Raw genomic sequence first — 22,737 nt, 5'->3', positions numbered from 1 at the left:
CTGTTGGGAAAGGCAGAAGGTCCAGTATCAGTCCACTCCTTCTTCCTTCCATATTTGAATAGCATGCATGATGGTGCAAAGACAAGGGGCACAGACTCGCCCTCTATAAGGAACTTGCAGCCCAGTGAGGGGAGACCAACAGAGAGGGGTGGTCAGGTGGAGGTATGAATTATATTCTATGGGTCATGCATCTGATTGAAACAATTAGAGTGAGGCCAAATTTAAAAGGCCTTGAATGCTGCACCACAGACTTTGAATTTTATAAACAATGGGGAGCCACTGATGGTTTATAACCAGGAAAGCACTATAGTCATTCCTGTATTTCAGAAGAACTCTCAGGAACAGAGAAGGGTTAAGAACAAGGGAAGAGAGGTCCAAGGAAACGTTCCTCAGTGGTGTGCTGCAGCCCTTTCCTATCAGAGCTGACAGAGCTGAACATCTCTCACCAGCTCCTCCAGGGACATGACCACTGACACCCTGAAACGGCCACAGTGGGAGGATTTACACCATGGAAGCTGGTGAACAACACATGCAGAGCTTTCTTCCTCGGAGTCCATATTTATCCATACCTCCCAGGTGCTGGGGATGAAAGATGGATGCACTGCAGAACACACAGGACTTACTGACAAGCTGGGGTTCTCCGTTCAAATCCCTCCAGAACTTTACCAACTCTGGCTTTCATCTCAGCTCCCAGCCCTTTTCTCCAGAAACAGACCACGTCGAGCCTTTCCAACTTGGACAATAACCTCCGGTTGCTGTCCTCTGGGTGGAACTGACAAAATCAAGGCAAACTAAGAGATTGAAAGCCCGGAGATGGGCTGTGTTTTGCTTTGTTTTCATAGCTTAGAGACCTCTGGAGCCTGGGGGATGAGCCACTGAGCAGTGAGAGAACAACATGTTTCATCTTTGTGTGGTGTTTGGGGCCAAATTACCTGACCCAGAAGCAAGAGAACTGGAAGGGATAAAGCTGCAGCGTCAAATTGCCTCCCCCAGCCTCTCAGAGCTCCGGTCCTCCTGCATCCTAGATGGAGGGGAACCCTGCGCCAGCTAAGCCACCGAGGGCTGCAGGCTGTGCTCCAGCGGGGAGGTGGGTCACCAGCAAAAGGGCTCAGAGAGAGATTATCTCCCAGCTCTCTCCTCACAAGCCTACCCTGGGGGCGCGGCTGCTTTGTTTCGAGGTAAAACACGACTGTGTCTCTTCAGGGTGGCAGGAAGAGGGAAGGGATTTACAGGGATTCCATAAAGCTAGTGACTTACGATGTCAGTTACAATCTGAGGGTGGAAACAGGCACAACGGTTGAATGATCACAAGTTTGAGGAAGTGCTGACCACCGACCACTGTGAGCGGGAGATCCCACGCCAGGGTCCACAATGCCCGGACAAAAATTGCCTGCTACTGCATGTGCGGTGTGTCAGAACCTTGGCCAGGTGTCGACATCAAAAAAATAAAGTGCTTCCTGCTTTTACATATTTTTTCTGCTTTAACATTTCACTCTCCCATCCATGCTGCAAGGGAAGCTAATTTCTACTTTGTATGCTCTATAAATTAACCAATAGATGCATGCACATCCATTATCCCATCTTCTTTGATGTCCTTCCTTACTTTTATTCTCTCTTGCTCACCCTTCCTCCCTTCTAATTTCTACCAATTTGTCTTCTTTGCTTGAAATCTCTCTTCTTGTCCTGGGTCTGCCTGTCTCCTCCTCCTCACCGCCCCCACTCCATCTCCTTTCCTTCCTCTCCCTTTTTCTTTGTGGCTTTTGCACCCTTTTCTGACTCTTCTTTCTCCTCTTTTCTCTCTTGTCTCTTTTTTTCACTTCTCTCTCATTCAGCAGTCCTCCCAAGGTCAACAAGCAACTCTGCGGAGATTCTCACTCAAAAGAGCTCACTTGGCTTTAATTAGGATCCTTTCAGAAACCCTGACCTCGGAGAAAACCCTGCACTCAATCTGCAGAGTGCTCCATCTTATCACCTCCCTCTTCCACGCCTTTAAGAGCAAAAAACCCAATAAAAGAGATATAGAATTGACATCTGGAGGAGCAATGGCATCCCACCTTCTCTTCCTCAGCTGTATTGAGGAGAAAACTGAGGCTCCGAGGGAGACCACGGCACTCCAAGTCACGTAGGCAGTTAGAGACAGAGCTAGCGTCAGAACCCTGGCTCCCCAAGCACCACGCCCATCAACTGCCCCCCTGGACCTGGCCATAGAGGGACTCCAGAGAGCATTAAAGAGAACATTTCCCAGGACCAGAATCTGCTTAGCAACAAGTGCTGACATTTTTCCAGACATGCCTCAAGGCATCCTGGGAAGAAGCTACAAAGTTAAACAAAAACAAACGGTGAACTTGGTAATTGCACACACTCTTATTTTCTTAACAGACCGACTGGATCTCGTTAAGGGAGGCTTCTGAACGTAGACAGAAAGAACCTTGTCGTCACCCGTTAAATATGTCTAATTTCACACACTGTCATGTAGCTCTCCAGCCAGCTGGCTCTCTGCTAAAAAGGAGTCAAGGATTGCGTCTTGGCCCATTTCTTAGCACATAGGTATCTTTCACAGGGAATATGAGGGACCCTGCTGTAATTGTCTAGCATTGGTAATCTTGCAAATTTGGCATCCTCAGCAGACTTTTAACTTCTCTGAAACAAAGACCTGGCTATTTCAGATGCTGTCATCTGGCCAGTGCAGACCTGGCATTTTACCTTACCTGAGTCCTGAACCCATCTCCTATCCTCAGTTTCCCCCAACGTAACATGAGAATGAACTCAAGTCTCCAAGGCCCTTCCAGTGCGAAGCTTTGTTGTTACCCAGATTCGCTCTACACTTGCCAAGACCTTAACTGCATAAAAATGTGGAACAGTCTGGTTTTTGTTACAGCCTTTGCTTATGGAACCTGTCTTCAAAATCAAGGACCTTCCTGATGCCTCTTAATAAGCCTATACCTTAAAGAAAAATGGAAATTAAAATATTGAACCTCTGGGTGCACTCTGCTCCCTGTAATGAAATGTGTGTGGAGGACATGCATCTGGTTCAAGGACTTCATACAAAGTTATAATAACTTAACAGTAATAAGCTAATAGTCAAAAGGAATTAATAACAGCAATGTGGCCATTTAAGCAGTGAGATGGCCCCGTGTCGTGGAATTTTTGAAGCTAAACCCTCTTGAGTTTCTATAAGCTAATAGCAATTAGCTCCTGAGTTAATGGCAGCTGCGGTCATAATGAGATTGGAATTGATCATTTACAAGCGGGCTCCCAGAAGCTGGTCTTCTGAGGCATTTCAGTTGGAAAGCACTGCCTTGACCCCTTCTTCTCATACCTTTCATCATGACCCCATCTTCTTTAAGGCTTTCTGGACTCGGCACACTCCTTTCCCCATGTGGTACACAGTTCACTAGGGCTCCCAGAAGCGAAGCATCAAGGTGGGTTGTGCAGCCTGCAGACCAAAAATATTGAGCCTTCAAAGGACAGAATTCACTCCTGCTATACAAACCCTTTTCTTGGCAGGTATCCTCTTAGCTTACGGCTTCCTTAGTAGCTCAGCTGGTAAAGAATCCGTCTGTAATGCAGGAGACCCTGGTTAAATTCCTGGGTCAGCAAGATCCACTGGAGTAAGGATAGGCTACCCATTCCAGAATTCTTGGTTTTCCTGGTGGCTCAGCTGGTAAAGAATCTGCCCGCAATGCGGGAGACCTGGCTTTGATCCCTGGGTTGGGGAGACCCCTAGAGAAGAGAAAGGCTACCCACTCCAGTATTCTGGCCTGGAGAATTCCATGGACTGTATAGTCCATGGGGTTGCAAAGAGTCGGACATGACTTTCACACCCTCTTAGCAGGTTAAATCCATCTTAGCTTCAGATTCTATTCCTGACTCCACTACTTCTCTGACCTGCCAGTGGATGAACTTCTCTGAGCCTCAGTTTCCTCCACAGTAAAGTGGGGAGGCATATCATCGACCTCATGGAGTCATAGTAATAATGTAATAAGGAAATCTATACAGAAGGTCTTGTGTCATACCTTTCATAGAGGCTCAGTGAATGTCTTCTTTTCTGCATTGGTTAGCTTTTGCTGTGTAACAAATCATCCCCCAAATTAATGGCTTACTATAACAATTATTTTATGTAGCTCATGATTAGATGGGTCTGCTGGGTTCTTTTTCTTGCTGGGTTCTTTTTCTTGTTTGACACAGCTCATCTCCTCTGGGCTTTGTCATGTAACTCTGGTCAGTTGATGGGTTGGTTGATGGCTCCATGGTCCACACATATTGGTGATTGACAGGCTGTCGGTGTGGATTGGAGGGGTAACTGGGCCACATGAATCTCACCCTGCAGCATGATATGCTGAGCTTATACACATGGTGGTGTCAGGGATCCAATCATAGAAAGACAGTAAAAGTCCCAATGTGCAAGTGCTCTACAAGTCAATGCTTATGTCATAGTTATTACTATCCCATTGGCCAAAGTCACATGACCAAACATAGAAACACTGTACCTCTTGATGTAAAGGGAATCTACTCAGAGATGGAAAGAATCTATGGTCATTTTTCCAGTCTCCTATACTTTATTTTTGGAGAAGGCAATGGCACCCCACTCCAGTACTCTTGCCTGGAAAATCCCATGGATGGAGGAGCCTGGTGGGCTGCCATCTCTGGGGTTGCACAGAGTCAGACTGAAATGACTTAGCAGCAGTAGCATACTTTATTTTCCTTTCATTAGCATTGTTCATCTACATACTGTGGCTACTATGTGGTAGGTATTTAATAAGCGGTTACTGAATGAATGAAAGCATGAGTAGTTGAAACTGGCCTTCTGACAGCAAAGCTGAGACTCCGAGACATGACATGGCTTGTAAGACATCTCTACAATTTGATGTGGCAGCAGGACTCAGACGCCACTCTCCCGACCTCCAGCCGGATGACAACTGCTTTCTTTATGTGGGTGAGGAAATTCATTAAAGTAAAAGATATGAGCATGCTTTATAAAACATAAAGTGCTCCAGCACTTCAAGATATTTTTGGTATGTGCTTTTTCTGAGCATCAGTTTTCCTCACATATTCATAGGCATGGGTTGGTATCAGTGATCTTCCCACTCTGTTGTCTGGGGTCATGTGGAAGGTGTTGTGGTCCAGAAGCAGCTCTGTCTCATGCTTCTCCAAAGATGGGACGGGGGAGTGGCAATAAAGCTATGTCTCTTCTGTCTTCAGATATTGCTGGCAATTTAGTATATGAGCCAATATATAGATCCTCCTTGAGCTAGCTTTGAAGAGTCTGAACAAAAGGTGATTAAATCACAAAGCAATCATTTCCAAAGCTGTTTCCCTTTCCTATTTAAACAGCACAAATTATTTTCTCCTGAGGCTGAAAATCCGCATTTGAGTAAAAATTGGGTCTTATACCATCCCTATAAGAGACTCTAAGTTTATGGCTGGGGGAGATATGGAGAATTTGAGGCAAATTCTGACTTTACCTTCCCTCTTTAAGTCAGTTAAGACTGCAGAGGGAAGATGGGGGAATAAAGCGCCCCTATCTCTGGATTTACCTGCAGGTACTTTCTCTCTTTTCCCATATATCTTGGGATATTTGATCTCAAAGCAACATACCATATCCTGCCATGCCTGGTGTGTTAGTCAGCATAGGCTAAGTTATGCTGCAACAACAAATATCCCCCAACTCTCAGTGGCCTACAGCAACAAAGGTTTGCTTCTCACTCACATTATATGTCCTTTAAGATCAGTTGCAGCTAAGTTCTATGCCATTTTCCTTCTAGTACCAGGCTAAGAGAGCAGCCCGTGCCCAGGGCATTGTTAACTTCAGGTCTAGGGGAGTACAGAGTAGAACTCAATACACTTCTGTTCAGAAGTGGCACAATCCACTTCTGTTCACATTCCATCAGCTAAATCAAATCAAATGGCCAAGCCTAATGGGGTAAGGAGGAATAATCTTCCATGGAAAAGACCAGCGAATATTTTAAACAATAATATAATCTAACACATATGGCCTCGGCATGGGTCTGCTTGGTGCTGGTGTTTAGACAAGGGTATGTGTTTTCCAGGGCTGGGTGGGAGTGGAGGGAGAATGAGACCCAGGAGGGGTGTGGGGGAGGTGGGAGGCCCGCTGGTTTTCATGCTGTCTACTTCAGCCTCAGCAGAGGAAATTTTAATAGGCGCTTCCATGAAGCCATTTGCTCACGAACTCCACACATTTCCAGACATTTCTTCTTGAAGCAGCCCCAAGACTTGCTGGAGGAAAGCCAGCAGCCTGTCTGGCCCTATTCTGAGAAATAAAATGTCCCCTCATCCAAAGGTCACACAGGGTGGAGGCTGAGTGCTGTTTGGAAAAGGTGGGATGGGGCCAAGTTCAATGTCGGGACGTGGATCATCCCAGAACCCCTTACATCTGACCCCTCAGCCCTACACAGCATCAGAGAGCCTTGGACCAGAGGGTGATCACTCACATCTCAGCTTAGCCTCCTCAAGTAGTCACTCATGTGGGTTTTTGACAGTCAGTTTTCCACTCTGTACTGTTAATCAATAGCACCAGACCTTCCTTCCTTCCCCAAGAGATGGGAAATTCCCATGGAAAAGAATAAGCAGCAGCTTGCTTTATGGACCCCAGGAATGTGTGAGAAAGATGGCGTATCTCAAGTCTGCTGTCCTCGTGTTTCTCACGAGGACTCGGACGGCAGGAAACCCTTCACCTCCAAGGGGTCCTTTAAATGCTGGTCTATGAAGCGAGGAGAGTGGGTGCAACCCCAGGGAGGCAGAGTTTGTAGTTCACATGAGGAACACTTTCTAACAAGGTCAAAGCCGTGGGGAGAGGGGATGGTGGACATGAGAGATAGTGGTCTTCTCTCATAAAATGTGCACAAATAGGACTCATGTCTGCTTCCCAAGGATGCTCCAGATGATGGTGAGCATGGGATAGATGTGGAGACGGAATGCCTGAGGATCACACACTCTCAGAATTGAAGGGGGTTTAGCAAACTCAGCAGCAGAGGAATTTGACCTCATGAATGGAACCACAAAAGACAGCATAGTACATGCTCTCACCTGACCTCACTTTGGTCCTTTGGAGGCTCCATCCTCCCTGACAATTCCAGGAGGCTTAGACTGTGGTTAATACTCCAGCCCCTTAGTATTTCCTGCAGGTGTCACAGAAACCAGGCATCAACCTTCTGCACCCAGGAGCCAGGACATGCCATTTGAGCTGCCCCCAGCAAACAGGGCGGAGAAGGCAATGGCACCCCACTCCAGTACTCTTGCCTGGAAAATCCCATGGATGGAGAAGCCTGGTAGGCTGCAGTCCATGGGGTCGCTGAGGGTTGGACACGACTGAGCGACTTCACTTTCACTTTTCACTTTCATGCATTGGAGAAGGAAATGGCAACCCACTCCAGTGTTCTTGCCTGGAGAATCCCAGGGACGGGGGAGCCTGGTGGGCTGCCGTCTATGGGGTCACACAGAGTCGGACACAACTGAAGTGACTTAGCAGTAGCAGCAGCAGCAAACAGGGAGAGGTCCTTCGGCTACATCGTGGCGCCTGATGACCAGGGAGTGGTGGTGCCACAGTGCATGAGGCACTGGACTGGCCCCGGACTGAAGGACAGTGGCTGAACCATGCATGTGTTTGAGGGTAAGGGGGGAAGAGAGGGGAGGAGAGGTATTGTTAGGGAATGGACTGGTCGCGCTTGTAGAAGAGTTCAGGGCTGGGGTTTTACAATGCTCATTTTCTTGAACTTGGGGCAATGTGGCTCTCTCCTCCTCTCTTCCTGTATCACCATCATCATCTTTCTTACCATTGAAAATGGCTTTGGCATTTCCCAAGGCCTGACAAGTTCACATCCTCCTGAAGGACTTGTGAACATAATCCTCTCCTGGTCAAGAAGACAGTTAGGGCTGGGGGGGGTGTGAGACTTCCTGACTCAAACCCTGGACTGGCACCAAGCCTTGAGTGAGCCTGTGGCCCAGAAGCCAGCCTCCGCATTGGGAGGCATCCTCTCAATCAGCCAGGCAGCCCGTCCCTCCTCCACTGCAGGTGGGAGCCAGCAGAGTGACTGGGACTGCTTGTTGCACCGCAGCATGATGGTGAGTATGGCCCTCAGGCCACTGCCTGCCCGGGGCTCCCAACCACAGCCTGGATGTGCACGTTAGGCTGGTCTCTGGTCTCCACGGGTGATGCGGTGGTGTCCTTCCCTGGGTGAGCCTGTACCCAGCCACACTGGTCTGGGGGTTGCACTGAGACTTCTTGAGCAGTCCTTACAGTCAGGGATGGGGTAGGCATACTGCTGTATTCTCAGCTTGGCCCCTAGTATCCTAACCCTAATCCCTGAAAAGAGGAGAGTTGTTCTCCATTACACAGATGAGGAAACTGAGACTCAGACAAGGTCACCCAGGGGTCAACGATCAATGCCCCTTCCAGGGGTGCAGTCCCCTAGGTCAGGAGGCCTCCAGCCTGTTCACTTATAGAACATACAGCGGAGCCTGGGAGCCACTCTAATGCCTAGACCCCCATGTAGACCTACCCACCAGGTAACACCACACAGCTCCTCTGCCAGTCGAACCTGGCTTGGTCCACTGGGGGTGGACATGCAATGCCAGACATGCTCCTTCTGAAGCAAAGGACTTGAGGCAAAGATAGCAAGTCCCTGAGTGGTGTGGCTCATGGGAATGCATCTTAGGTGCTCAGGAAGATGGGGGAGAAAACAAGGCTTTGCTCCACTCCAGCATCTAATCTGCTGTGTAAAGTTCAGCAAGTTCCTTCCCCTCTCTGAGCCTCAGTTTTCCCACCTATAAAGTTTGGTTTTGAAGGGCCATAGGCTAGAGTTTCTTTAAGGTGGAAATATCTGGACATATTCCCCGTTCCCCTAGCCTGAAAAGGAGGGGTTGCTGGGAGACATTAATGTTGCCGGCACTGCTCAGGACTCTTCAGCGTCTCTGCTTGTTCTGAGCCTCCCACTCAGTACTAGTGGCAGCTGTCTTCAACTGTCCTCAGGCACGGTGTTAAGCACTTTATACACTTGGTTGTATTTAATCCTCAACCACCATGTGGGAAAGGTAGTATACTCCCATTTTATAGCCCAGAAAACTGAGGCTCAGCAAGGTGAAGTGATCTATCCAAGGTGACACAGCTGGGAAGTGGCAGAGCTGAGATTCGCACCCAGAGCAGTGATGGGCTGCTTCTCCTGCCTTGAGCCAGCACGGCTGCTTTGGTGTCCCAGCTAATCATGGATAGTTTCTCCCTGAGGACAAGAACAGCTGAGCCTGCTATGAAGTGGGAGAGATAGCACAACAAAATAAACCAAGACGGATTGGAGCAGAGGGTTTCCAATGGAATCATGTTGCAAAACTGTCTTTTTCTGCAAGCTGCCCCTCTTAGGAGCTTCAAAGAGAAACCTGCTCCCAAGCAGGATCTTTTGCCTGAGCCAAAAGCCATTTGTCTGGAATATTAATATGCCAGCAGCTGCCTGTGATGGTGCCTGCCGCTGATCACACACTCCCAGCAAAGATTCCTCCTGGGAATGCTCCGGGAGGCTCCAGGAAGCTAATGGGCCCCCTGCGACACATTCTAGTTACCTTTGTTTGGCTTTCCCAGAGCCTCAGATGGGACCTCTGGGTAGGACGGGGCATATCTGGCAGCACAACCACCCACCACACCACGGACGATGGGTCTGCCTGGCTCATGGCGGCATTATGCTCAGGAAAGAACAGAGAAAGACCCTTGAGATCTGACCCCAGTGCTACATCTAGCACAAGAAAGAGGCTGGAGGCCAGCCGCATCTTGAAGGAAGGGGCACTGAATTTAGAGGAGACCCAGCCTCCAGCTATAGCTCAGTCACGCCAATGCTGGGCAATCTTAAGTCAGCCACAGGGCCCCAGGACGGCAGTCTCCCATTCTGTAAATTGAGGGGGTTGGGCTTGATGCTCTCTAAAGGCCCTCCAAATGGAACACATGCTAATGATGTGCTAGGAGGACTAGCCTTTGGGTTCGAATCCCAACTCTGCCACAGGGCAACTTGGCAACGTTGCTGAGGCTCCTATGTCATTGTTGTGACACAAACAGAACGAGATTATTGCTGCCAGGGTCAGAGGAGGGCCCGGTCTGTAGAATTAGAGGGCATTTGCTGAAGATGAAGCTGAGATTTCATTCACTACCTAAAGTCAATGCAGAAAAATCCAGCTGGAATGATTCTACTTCCTCTGAGCTCCTCACTTCACAAGACTGGTGGTTCTTAATTAATCACTATGAACAGTAATGAAATGATGTTTCCGGGAATGACACAGTGCAAAACATCTCCTCCCACGGGAACGTCTTGTGTTCTATAAGGTCATGATCAGATGGCAAAATTTTGTGACACCAACTCATACCCACCCCTGCCAACTGTGTGACCCTACTTTGCCCTTTCAGTGGAAATTCAGAGAAACTACTCAGTAATGGTAATAATAGCAAACTCTCACTGACAACTAACACATTGTGTTACTATTCCAAGAGCTTTATATATTCAAATTCAGTTAATGTGGGGGGAAGGAGAGGGTGGGACGAATTGAGAAAGTAGCATTAACATATACACACTATCATGTGTAAAGCAGATAGACAGTGGGAAGTCATTATATAACACAGGGAGCCCAGCATGGCACTCTGTGATGACCTAGAGAGATGGGAGGGGGAAGGGAGGGAGGCTCAAGATGGAGGGAATATATATATAATTATGACTGATTCACATAGCTGTATGGCAGAAACCAACATAACACTGTAAAGTGATTTTCCTCCAATTAAAAAATAAATTTAAAAAAATTCACTTAACGCTTATGACAGCCTTGTGAGATAGGTACTATTTCACAGAGAGAGTATGAAATATATCAAGGCCACCAAGGTGTCAAGTAGCAGAGGTGGAATTTAAATCCAGGGAATATGGCTTGAGTTTTTTCTTACCCAACAGGTCAGTGGTTCTCAAACACGCTTGTGCATTAGAATCACCTGGGGAAGGGGGGTTGTTAAAATACAGTGTTGAATGCCAACCCCAGGTGTCTAACTCACAGAGCTATGTAGGAACTGAGAACTTGTGATTCCAAAAAATTCCCAGATGATGCTGGTCTGGGGGCCACACTCTGAGAGCTGCTGCTTTAGGCTGTGCTGCTTTAGAATCCAAGGGAGACTGAACTCCATGAGAGCCCCAAGGTCGCTGGCAGCTCCCAGATCCTAGTCCTTTCTGAAGTGTTATTCACAGGAAGTCCTTCCACAGGTTGCCGATCAATATTATATGCTAAAAGGGGGCATGAGACCCATAGTCAAGCATGTCTGAGAAATTTAGGTTCAATAGATTTAAAAAGGTTTCTTTGCTGGCTTTCTGCTTTGTGTTTGTTTATGCAGCATCTGAATGAACACTGACAGGGTTGGGCAAGTTGTCTAAACATATTTGACCTTGGCATTTTCTTTGCACCAAGTAGTTCGTGGTAACAATGCTCACCAGAACACCGTTGGAAAAACGCTGACCCAGACTGTTGCTCACCAGCCCCAACAGGGGAGGCCTTGGAGGCCTTCTGTGGGAGGCCTAGAGTCCAAGCACACTGTTTGGGGCCTGCTAAGACAGTCTTCCAGACTCCTAGAAGTGGATCAGAATCAACGTGGATTACACAAGACAAAGACTCTACCCCTCATCTCCAGCCCAGCGGATCACACTTAGACCTTCTGCAAATCTCTGAAACAAATACTCTAACTTGAGGGGAATCCAGGCAAGAGAGTAGAGATGTTTAGGTACAACTCCATCTCAACTTCCTTTTACTCCAAGTGCAAAGGATCCTTCAGTATCCAAGTTTAGCACACAAATACATTCTCTGTGAAAGAGGAAGGCCTGTTTTACTCAAAACACCAGTAAGAAAGGATGAGCTCTATTTCCCAAGTCTCCAAGGAAGATATATGCTATTCTGGGCGCTGGGGAGAATACAGTGTGGTGGAGGAGGCTTCCCAAGGCCCAGATAATCCATGCCAAGGTAGGCTGCAGCCAGAGACAAAGAGCATTTGGAGGGTAGGGAGTCATCTTTCACCAAGGATCAAGGAGCTAAGTCAAGAGGCAGATGGTATTCTGAGAAGGAAGTGGCTTCCCTTCCCACTTAATCCAACCACAACTCCTTCTCCAGAGGTAGTGAGTGCTGGGGTCAGGAAGCAGCAGGATCTGCACACTGGGAGCACATTCCCAAGGTCTGACAATGAACATAGAATTTCATTTCCTATCTGGTCCAGGCAACAGTTTGGGTCTCAGCAGCTAAGAGCATTGAGGAGGAGATCAGAGCAATAGAAGGTCCTGGGGAAACCCCAACCTTTGGAGATGTCAGAACGTCTTAAGCCAGCTCTAGTGTTTCTGAGAATATCTGCTGGTCTTCCCGGCCACCTGAATAGGTGGGCTGGGACCTCACCATTTCTGTGGCTAAGGAGATAATGAGAAAATGAAGACAATTCCCCTGGGTGCCTCTACATGCAGTCTGCAACTTGGCAGCGACAGTCATCTGAAGACTTTACTGGGCTGATGGGGGGCATGCTTCCAATACAACTCACTCCCATGGCTTATGGCAAGAAAACTCCATTTCTCACCATTCAGTGTCTCCATAGGACTGCTTGAGAGTCCTCAAAATATGGCATCTGGGTTCTTCCAAGCTAGTAATCCAAAAGAGACAGCAAGAAGGAAGCCACAGTGCTTTTCATGACCTAGTCTCAGAAGCCACACAGTGTCACTTTTTACATTCTACTCATTAGAAGAAAGTCCAGCCCTACACAAAGGACGGAATGAAGCTCCACCTCATGGATTTATTTTAAAACTACCACATCATCTAAGGACAACAATTAGGGAACGAGTCAGACCGTAAAAATGAATCAAAACAGAGATTGTGGAAGACTGCAAAAGAGAGAGAGAGAGAAACAGCAGTGAGTAATTAACCTATACATAGTTAAATTTAAATGGATAATTATAGAGTTTCGTGGAATGTGTAATAAACGTGCTAAATAGAGACCTTGAAACATAAATGACACAATATTAGAGGAAAACCTAATAATGATCTGGAACCAATTATAATAAAACTATTTTGGGAAAAACTAGGACCTGAGGGAGGCAAAGGAAATGAAGGTACAAGGAAAAGGGTTCTGAAGCTCTCATCTGTAGGAGGAGTAGGGAATGAACAGAGTTTTAAAGGCCATAAAATATTGGAGTGAAGAGAAAAGCAGCAGGGGAAATATTTGTCATTTTGTTTTCACAGAATAGAGAAGTGAGTATTTAATTACGAATGTGAGGAAACAAAAGGAAACCATTAGTAGGACAGAAAAATTGAGCGAAAATTGCAAAGGGATAAGAAGAATGAAGAATAATGGAAACTGAAAAAAAAACTTAAGAAAAAGAAGAAACAACGTAAGTAGTAAATATAAAAGCCAACTGAAGGAATAAAATTATGTAAGAATGTTGCTATACTAAACGTGAATGGACAAAATCTGTCTATTAAAAGATAGGGACCTCCAGTTGTTTTTTTAAACAAGAAATGAAAAAGCTTTCTATATGCCGGGAAGATTTTGGATCACGGTAAAAATGAAGAAAAACAGGACAAAGGTGAGGGGATTTTCTATGGCGCGTTCAGGGACCTAAAAGCCCGTCACTAACTTTGCCAGCACCGTTTCTTCACTGGTTCCTTGCCCGACTGCTGCTACTAGTGTTGAATGTGAGCAAGGAACCAGAGAAGAACTCTGACAACTTAAACAAAAGGCTCACGGTTATTAAAAACTTTCCAAAAATCAAAACCACAGAAGAGTTGCAGAAAATTGCTCATTTCATTTCTTTCAACCCTAGCTGTGGTTAAGGATTGCTTCATTTTTAATTTTTCTAGCGCATCAGAAAGAACTGGAAGTACAATATCACAGAATATAGTTAAATAACTACATTCAACCATAAATATTTGTTATTCAACTGCTAAGGGATAGCAGTCTTCTGTGGATACAGAAGTCAACAAGACAAAGAAAGCCACCGCTCTTGTGAGGCTTACATTCTAGTAAAGGTAACTGTTTATAATAATGAAATACTGGTAGTGGTCAGTACCATAAAGAAAATAAAAGCAGGACAGGTGGGCAGGGACTGTGTATTATTTAACCCATCAAACCATAGACTCATTAAGGGTAAAGTTTATATCTATAGGGCCTCAATCCAGACAGAGATGTCATGTAATAATTGAAGAGAAATTGAATGCAGATAAAGAGAAAATATGGTTTTAGATCCCTACTTACTCTTTATGTGGCAGATAATAGGTAAGAGGGAATCAGGAAAGGTTTTAGACTAATGTGATAAATTTGAGTCTCCAGGAGATTTGATTCAACCTCTGTGTACAGGATAAGCAAGAGCTGTGGGAATGGAGAGTGGGGAGGTCCACACCAGAGGTGGGGACACTGGCACTCTTGAGCAGCATTGTCCAATAGAACTTTCTGTAGTGGTAGAAATGCTCCATGCCCTGATGTCCAATATGATAAATACCCAGAGATCTGAAGCACTTGAAATGAAGTGACTGAGGTGCTGATTGTTTTATTTTAGAAAATGTAAATATCCATATATATAGCTAGCGGCTGCCACACTGGACAGGTGTTTCTACGGAGATCCAAGCTAGATCCTGGATGCTGATGCTTTGATTAGTATGGGGAGCCAGGAGTGAAGTTAGATTAAGTTTAAGGTCTTGGGCAAGTCACTCAACCTCTTTGAGCCTGTTTCTTCCTGAGAAAAAGTAGATAATTAGACTTGTCTTCCACTTGTGGGAACTTACAAACCACAAAGACTATCAACTATCAAATGATGCCTCGTGATCAGCAGCTGAGTCTACACTACACTTGAAGTGCAATTCTACAATCTTCTTGGGGGGCAATTTGGAGATAGATAGACAAATATATTTATTCATCTATGTATTTACTTATTTACTGTATATTGTCTCCTATATATGCATTCTAGGCCTTTGACTCAGTCAGTCTTCTTATTTAAATATATCCTAAAGATTACCAAATTCAGATTTAAATTGAAGAAAGCAGGGAAAACCACTAGACTATTCACGCATGACCTAAATCAAATCCCTTACAATTATACAGTGGAAGTGAGAAATAGATTTAAGAGGCTAGATTTGATACAGTGCCTGATGAACTATGGACAGAGGTTCGTGACATTGTACAGGAGACAGGGATCAAGACCATCCCCAAGAAAATGAAATGCAAAAAAGCAAAATGGCTGTCTGAGGAGGCCTTACAAATATCTGTGAAAAGCAGCAAAAAGCAAAGGAGAAAAGGAATGATATACCCATTTGAATGTAGAGTTCCAAAGAATAGCAAGGAGAGATAAGAAAGCCTTCCTCAGCAATCAATGCAGAGAAATAGAGGAAAACAATAGAATGGGAAAGACTAGAGATCTCTTCAAGAAAATTAGAGATACCAAGGGAACATTTCATGCAACGATGGGCTCAATAAAGGACAGAAATGGTACGGACCTAACAGAAGCAGAAGATATTAAGAAGAGGCAGCAAGAATACGCAGAAGAACTGTACATAAAAGATCTCCATGAACCCCATAATCACAATGGTGTGATCACTCACCTAGAGCCAGACATCCTGGAATGCAAAGTCAAGTGGACCTTAGGAAGCATGACTATGAACAAAGCTAGTGGAGGTGATGGAATTCCAGTGGAGCTATTTCAAATCCTAAAAGATGATGCTGTGAAAGTGCTGCACTCAATATGCCAGCAAATTTGGAAAACTTAGCAGTGGTCACAGGACTGGAAAAGGTCAGTTTTCATTCTAATCCCAAAGAAAGTCAATGCCAAAGAATGCTCAAACTACCGCACAATTGCATTCATCTCATACGAAGTCAAAGGCACCCCACTCCAGTACCCTTGCCTGGAAAAGCCCATGGACGCAGGAGCCTGGTAGGCTGCAGTCCATGGGGTTGCTAAGAGTTGGACATGACTGAGTGACTTCACTTTCACTCTTCACTTTCATGCATTGGAGAAGGAAATGGCAACCCACTCCAGTGTTCCTGCCTGGAGAATCCCAGGGACAGGGGAGCCTGGTGGGCTGCTGTCTATGGGGTCATACAGAGTCGGACACAACTGAAGCGACTTAGCAGCAGCAGCAGCACACGCTAGTAAAGTAATGCTCAAAATTCTCCAAGCCAGGCTTCAGCAATACATGAACCATGAACTTCCAAATGTTCAAGCTCGTTTTAGAAAAGGCAGAGATCAAATTGCCAACATCCACTGGATCATGGAAAAAGCAATAGAGTTCCAGAAAAACATCTATTTCTGCTTTATTGACTATGCCAAAGCCTTTGACTGTGTGGGTCACAATAAACTGTGGAAAATTATGAAAGAGATGGAAATACCAGACCACCTGACCTGCCTCTTGAGAAACCTATATGCAGGTCAGGAAGCAACAGTTAGAACTGGACGTGGAACAACAGCCTGGTTCCAAATAGGAAAAGGAGTACGTCAAGGCTGTGTATTGTCACCCTGTGTATTTAACTTATATGCAGAGTACATCATGAGAAACACTGGGCTGAATGAAGCACAAACTGGAATCAAGATTGCCGGGAGAAAAATCAATAACCTCAGATATGCAGATGACACCACCAATATGGCAGAAAGTGAAGAAGAACTAAAGTGCCTCTTGATGAAAGTGAAAGAGGAGAGTGAAAAAGTTGGCTTAAAACTCAACATTCAGAAAACGAAGATCATGGCATCCAGTCCCATCACTTCATGGCAAATAGATGGGGAAACATTGGAAACAGTGGCTGACTTTATTTTTTGGGGCTCCAAAATCACTGCAGATGGTGACTGCAGCCATGAAATTAAAAGACGCTTACTCCTTGGAAGGACAGTTATGACCAACCTAGATAGCATATTCAAAAGCAGAGACATTACTTTGCCAACAAAGATCTGTCTAGTCAAGGCTATGGTTTTTCCTGTGGTCATGTATGGATGTGAAAGTTGGACTGTGAAGAAAGCTGAGCACTAAAGAATTGATGCTTTTGAACTTTGATGTTGGAGAAGACTCCTGAGAGTCCCTTGGACTGCAAGGAGATTCAACCAGTCCATCCTAAAAGATATCAATCCTGAGTGTTCATTGGAAGGACTGATGTTGAAGCTGAAACTCCAATACTTTGGCCACCTGATGCGAAGAGCTGACTCATTTGAAAAGACCCTGATGCTGGGAAAGATTGAAGGGAGGAGGAGAAGGGGAAGACAGAGGATGAGATGGATGGATGGCATCACCAACTCAATGGTCATGAGTTTGGGTAAACTCCAGGAGTTGGTAATGAACAGGGAGGCCTGGCGTGCTGCAGTCCATGGGGTCACAAAGAGTCGGACATGATTGACTGAACTGAACTGAACTGAAAGAAAATAATCAGAAACTCAGGCAAATATGTAGGTGGAAAGATGTTTCTTAAAGTGTTATATATAATAGTAGTTAGATGTAACCTAAATCTTCATCTATAGATTATCTCAAGAAGCAAAACTTTATCCATATATTAGAATGCATACCCTAACAAAATGGTGATGTCAAATAATATTTAATAAGGAATTAAATATTGTGGAATATTGTTGCCAGTTATATACATCTATATATTGACAAAAGACTCAGAGGAAAGCCATTCAGCCACTAGCGGTGATTATCATTAGGTGATGGGATTACAATGCATGTTTTATTTTTTCTTGTATCTTTTCATACTTTCTCAGCAATATATGATAAGCTTGCATTGTTTTCTTTTGTAATGAAGCAATGGGGGTGGGAAAAGATTATTTTTAAAAGAGGAAAGCAATATCTTATTTTTAAAGAGATATTACTTTTGAAATAAATAGCACCACCCAGAGCCCCCAAATCTTGACATCAGGAAGGAGGCAACTTCCCAGAGCAACAGACTGAGGGATCCTGGGTCCAAAACCCCTGTAGGTTCCAGAGGTACGGGAATTTATTGTGGCTGGTGGCCTGCCATGAGGCACCTCCCTCTCTTCACCCCAGCTAGGCCAGTGGCTAGGCTTCCAAGCAGGAGAGCTGTATGAAGGACATTGGAAGGGCATAGGGGAGGGTGAGAGCAAACAGGGGACAAATCGTTTGGCATGTCCATCTCCATCTCTCTCACCACCCCATCTGACTTCCTGTGTTCCCTCCGTCTCACTATTCATGTCTGTTTCATGCCCCTGTCTCTGCACCTTCTGACTCCCCCCTCTCCATGTCTGTCTTTAGCCCCCATCCCCTCTGCCTCCCGACTCTCTGCCCCCTCCTGCCTAGGGATGCTGCAGAGTTTGGCAGGGTGCTGAAGGTTCTGAACTGGGACCTGTCGAAGGCCCGGGAGCTGTTGCTATTACTGGGAGCTGCTCCTGTCAAAAGAACGTTCTCACATATCTTGAATCAGAAGAGGGTGTCTTGCCTCGTTCTGCCTGATCCCAACAAATTCTACATATAGTCTCCACACAGCTCCCTCCTACCCCCAAGTGCAAGGAAGGAGGCATTTGGAAAGCTATTTGAGAACATGTAAAGTCACTCAGGGGACAGAGGAGGGGGCCACATCTGAATTCTGATGAGTAGAGAGGTCTGCCCTCACCCACCCTCACCCACAGATGTCTGCATTGAGCATTCTATGCTGAAAACATCTCCCGGGGCCAAGCATGGCAGGCTTTGGGCCGGAAGCTGAGTCATTTGCTAAGCACTCCCCAGAAGACCTGATTCCGGGGAGGAAGCTGCCAGGGCACAGGGCAGGGCACAGGGCTTGCAGAAGGGCGAGTGATCTCCCATCTGGGTTCGGCTGCCTTCTCTTCTGCTAGTAAAAACTCAAAGCCATCCACCTAGGGACCCCCAGGAGCATGTCTGCAGCTCCTGGACAGTCAGTCCTCTGACAGAGGGCTGGGTGAAGGTGGGACTTCTTTGTTTGGCAATTTGGGAACAGAGGGAAGTTACTGCGGAAGTGGGGGAGTTGGGTGGTCGAGGGAGGGTGGCCCAGTGGGCAGACCCTTGCCTGGAGGAATGAGCTCAGGGGCAATGAACAGGCCAGGTGGAGCAGGCTTCTTAGGTCCCAAGGGTCCTTCAAAGAACTGCTCCTCTGTGAATGCAGCACGATGTTTCATTTTACTGAATTCTATTTTGCTTTACCTTTGCTGTACCTCCATCACTCACGTCCCTCCAGCCCATGAGCTTGCAGTGACTCCCCTTTCTTGGCCCTTTAGTGTCCCCACCTGGGTGTATGTGTGCCCAGTGGCTCAGTCATGTCTGACTCTGTGACCTTGTAGTCTGTCCATGGGATTCTCTAGGCAAGAATACTGGAATGGGGTGCAATTTCCTTCTCCAGTTGGTCCTCACTTGTAGGATGATGGGACTGGAGCTTCAAGGGTCCCAGTCCCACAGTGAAGGCGTGGCCCTGCCATGCAGTGTGAGTACTGGGCTTCTGCACTTTGTTGGAGAGAATCTGCCACTACTGTTAGACTGAACGGTTCTTCAGTCTCCAGCGCTTCACCTTGCCCTTCTCCGACAAGCCTCCTCTGTGTCTCACCACAGTGCATCTTGGGGGCAAAGGACCCCACTGTCTAGAAAGAATTGTCATCTGTTTTAACCTCTGTTACTCCAACTGTGAAATGAAAGCCGCCTGGGCTAAAGGATCAAAGCAGGTCTGAAGGTGGAGGGTTTGCCCCAGGGCAGAAAGCCATTGACTGTCAGCCGATTTGAATTAGAAAGTGCTGGGGTGATTGACTTCTGGGTTTCCTTTCAAACAATGAGGAGGTTCTGTGGGCATATGCATTGGTGCCAGTGGGGGTGTGTGCTAACTCGGGAATCTTTTGGGAGGCTGTTCAGTGAAATGAATTTGGTCAAATCAGCTTTCAAGTTATTAAGTGGGTACTTTAAACATTTACTTCTCTGAGAATGGAGTGCAACAGCTGACACAGAGAAGCTATTTGCTGGGTGAACTGAATGAATGAAACAATCATTGAATCAGTGAATCCACAAGCAGCATGTGAGGCACAGTGCTGCCATATCACATTATCCGGGACTTGGGACAAATTCTGAGCTGGAAGGAGACCTAGAGTTGGCCCGAGGCAGTCTCCCTTTCATAGACCAGGCAACTGTGGCTATGTGAAGTGGAAACTCTGGCCTGGTGGGTCACGTGCCAAGCAGATATCAGCACCAAAATGAGACCAGTGTCTTTTCTCTTACCTGCTATATTTCAAAGACAGCATGTTAACAAAACTCACTGTGTTGAGTTTTTTCTGAATTTGCTTTAGACTTACTGGGACACGCAGCTAGAAGGTGATCTTCTTATACCCCAGGGGGTTGGTAGCATCCTGGCACTAGACAGAGGGTCTTTGAAGTCCTCTCTGGTCACCGGGACTCACATCCACAAGGGCTATGGACCAGACCCTTGGGGTGAGTCCTGGCATCAGACACTTAGAAACTGTGTGACCCTGGACAGATTCTGGAACCTAAGTCTCCAGTTTCCTTATCTGAAAAATGGAAGAAAATCACTGTTGTGAAGATTTACTGATGTAATGTGTAAACACCCAGAATAGTCCCTGAGTGAGAGGAAGTCCTCCATTAGTGTTGACTGTTGGTGTTGCTGTTAGCATTGAGTGGTGTTGCTCTGGGCCTACTTGGAGCGCTAAACATCAGTATGCTCAGAGTCACCTGGAGAGTATTTCAAAGCAGAGCTCCCTGGGTCTCTGCAGGGAACAACAGCACCAAGCATCTGGATTTTTAACAAACACCTGTGTCTAGGTGTCTATACACCTCATGTTTCACACAAGTCTGATGTAGGCAGCTCTCTGTGCCCACATCTGAAAAGATCAGGTCCACACCTACACTTTGTAATACATGCTGCCTTTCCTGAGAGATGGATGCCAGGGAGACAAGGACCAGGCACATGGCCATGTGGTTCTCACAGCACATGCATTATATGGTCACTAGTCAGTTGAAAGGTAACATTTTGTTCCAAGGACTGTCACTAATTACAGGGATCAGAGCCCCTGGAAACCAGGTTTTCAGCTTTCTAAGTATATAAAATCCTGAGCTGTTTGTGCGTCTTCTTCAAACTGGCTCTTGATGACATTGTCTGTTTCAGTCAGTGTGCAATGACTGTTCTTTTAGAAGAGATGCCACATAAATCATCTTGCAAGTTCAGTGCTAGAAAAATGTCATTCCTCCTGACAAATGTATATGCTTCCTTTTATCCTGCTGTGGCAGATTATTTTTCCAAAGATGCTCACAAAAATATCTCCTACACCACATGCTCTTCGGCAACATGTCCTGGTCCTCCAACTCAGTCAGGAAGTAGAGTCTACTTCTTGGATCTGGGTAGGTCCTCTGACTGCTCTGACCAAGAGAATCTGGTGAAAGTGATGCTGTACCAGTTCTGGGCATAGCCCTTAACTGGTCTTGCAGCTTCCTCTTCCTATGTTAGGAAACCAGTTCCCGTGTTAAAAGTGTAACTACTCTCAGACCATCATGCAATGAGAAGCCCAGACTCCACAGTGAGAGGCCCTGGAGGGTGAGATGCCTGGAGAGAAAGGCCAAGGAGCAATGATGCCCCAGCACAGGACTAAAGAAGTCATTCTTAGAAGTCAATCCTACAGTCCACAACATCTGATGCTGTGTGTCTCAGAGATAAACTGTCCAGCTAGACGCTCTCCAAACTTCTAATCCCTAAAATCTTAAGCAAAGTAAAAGGATGGTTTTAGGCCACTAAGCTTTGAGGCAGCTTGTAATGCAACAACCCAAAACACATGCTTAAGAGAATAAGTAACCATCATGTTTTCCTTTTTCCCTTGGCTGCCAGGAAGTTCAGAGCTAGATTTCTGACTTAACTGTAGCAATCTCCCATAACTTATCCCTACCTCTTGCTTCATGTATATAACATTTGATATTTTAACCTTATGTTAATTAGATTAGATTTGTGTCTTTTATTATCAACCTTCCCCACAATCTTTTAATAAAGAAATTGGAAGATGTTGGGAATTTTACTGCTTCCTCGTCCTTTTCTATATATTTCAAACCTCCCATGTGTCAAAGTTCCATTAATATTTAATTTCCTGGGCTGGCCCTGAGCACAGAACCAGTCCTGTGGCTCAGCGGCCCACATTTTCATCTCCACGATTCCCTGTCTGGCCCCTTCCTTCTCTGGTTCTGGTTTATGAGTACCTCTCACTCTCAACATTCAATCAACCCATTTTCAATTTTCATCTTTACAAGTGGTCTCTCAAGGACCAAAGAGCTTGAAATATCTAAAGAAACAGATTTCTTTTGAGGAAGTTCAAGTTGAATAGTCAAAGAGATTTTTTTCGGTCAAGGTTATAGTTATGGAATAAATAATACCTAAGAACAGTGTCATATGCAAACGAGTCTCTGTATGTCCTTGGGCAAATCCTTGAAGCAGAACACTGATGATGGCTCTCAAGTACTGAGCAGTCAACACAGCCAGACCCTCTACAAGTCCACAATCCTTTGTGTGAAATCTTTAGAGCCATATGTATTTTGGAAATCAAATCATTATAGATTTTAGAAAGGTAATAGGGTACCTATAGCATGTAGCTTATTTTACCTAACATACCCAGTGGATACTGAGGTGTTACCCCGTCTTCAAACCCATCAATATTTCTGCAGCAAAACACACAAATAGTCACACAGTAACAACTCTAAATAGTTTTACGTAAGTTCAAGTCAGATTTCTATTGCCAAGTGAGTTCAAGTGAGATCAAATTT

This window comes from Bubalus kerabau, chromosome 1 (assembly GCF_029407905.1).
Source record: "Bubalus kerabau isolate K-KA32 ecotype Philippines breed swamp buffalo chromosome 1, PCC_UOA_SB_1v2, whole genome shotgun sequence".
Lineage (NCBI taxonomy): Eukaryota > Metazoa > Chordata > Mammalia > Artiodactyla > Bovidae > Bubalus > Bubalus kerabau.
The sequence above is the reverse complement of the archived record's forward strand: the minus strand, read 5'-3'. Positions refer to the sequence as shown.